Genomic DNA, 1322 nt, shown 5'->3' with positions numbered 1-1322 from the left:
TGAATTAGGACATATCTGAGGACAGGGGCGGCACGGTGGCGCAGTGGTTAGCACTGCTGCCTCACAGCGCCAGGGCCCCGGGTTCGATTCCCGGCTTGGGTCACTGTCTGTGCGGGGTCTGCACGTTCTCCCCGTGTCTGCGTGGGTTTCCTCACCCTCGATGGGCCAAAAGGCTTCCTTCTGCACTCTAGGCATTCTATGATTCTATGACATGAAGAGCCAACCACATTGCTGTGGGTCTGGAGTCACGTGTAGGCCAGACCGGGTAAGGGCGGCAGATTTCCTTCCCTAAAGGGGACATTAGTGAACCAGATGGACTTTTAGAAAAGTAATCAGCAATAGTTTCATGGTCATCATTCGACTCTTAATTTGATGTTAAACAGCCCATGGTACACGGAATGGGCTCAATGGGGCCACTGACCCTTGCTTGGGCTGGTTTAGCTCACTTGGTTGGGCGTTTGTTTTGTGACGCGGAGCGAGACCAGCAATGTGCGTTCAATCCCCGCGCCGGCTGAGGTTATTCGTGGAGGCCCCGCCTTCTCAACCTTACCGTGAGGGGTGGCAATTGTTGGGTTAAATCGCCACTAGTCAGCTCTCCCCCCTCCCCCCCTCAAAGGGGACAGCGGACTGGCGTCTCCTAGAACATACAGTGCAGAAGGAGGCCATTCGGCCCATCGAGTCTGCACCGACCCATTTAAGCCCTCACTTCCACCCTATCCCCGTAACCCAATAACCCCTCCTAACCTTTTTTGGTCACTAAGGGCAATTTTATCACGGCCAATCCACCTAACCTGCACGTCTTTGGACTGTGGGAGGAAACCGGAGCACCCGGAGGAAACCCACGCAGACACGGGGAGAACATGCAGACTCCGCACAGACAGTGACCCAGCAGGGAATAGAACCTGGGACCCTGGCGCTGTGAAGCCACAGTGATATCCACTTGTGCTACCATGCTGCCCTTCGTTTGCATTTATTTACCCACTCATTTTTATTTTTTTATTTTTTTTCTGGAACGCTTCACGAATTTGCGTGTCATCCTTGCGCAGGGGCCATGCTAATCTTCTCTGTATCGTTCCAATTTTAGTATATGTGCTACCGAAGCGAGCACCTTATTTACCCACTCATGACCTGCTTCAGACTTTGGGTTAACACAAGCTGACACAAGATATCTGGGTGCCCGTAAACTCGAAAGTTAGATCTTGATAATCAATGGAACAAAGTTGCTCTTTGTTTTGTCAAGTTTGAATAAGTCACAAGCTGCTCCCTCAGGCCAGATAATTAGGATTCAAATTCCATGTTTGTTTCCCAGATGAAAGAGTCAC

General features: G+C 51.1%; 1 non-coding gene across 1 annotated transcript; it reads right to left on the bottom strand.

Annotated features, from left to right (window-relative positions):
• Window positions 1–1001: 1001 nt before the first annotated feature.
• LOC140402574 (U6 spliceosomal RNA) lies at window positions 1002–1108 on the bottom strand. Its single transcript, XR_011938174.1, has one exon. It is a non-coding gene; the product is annotated as a U6 spliceosomal RNA (small nuclear RNA).
• Between the last annotated feature and the right edge of the window lie 214 nt (window positions 1109–1322).

The sequence above is a fragment of the Scyliorhinus torazame genome, chromosome 25 (assembly GCF_047496885.1).
Source record: "Scyliorhinus torazame isolate Kashiwa2021f chromosome 25, sScyTor2.1, whole genome shotgun sequence".
NCBI lineage: Eukaryota > Metazoa > Chordata > Chondrichthyes > Carcharhiniformes > Scyliorhinidae > Scyliorhinus > Scyliorhinus torazame.
Note: the sequence above shows the minus strand (reverse complement) of the source record. Positions and strands in the feature narration are given on the sequence as shown.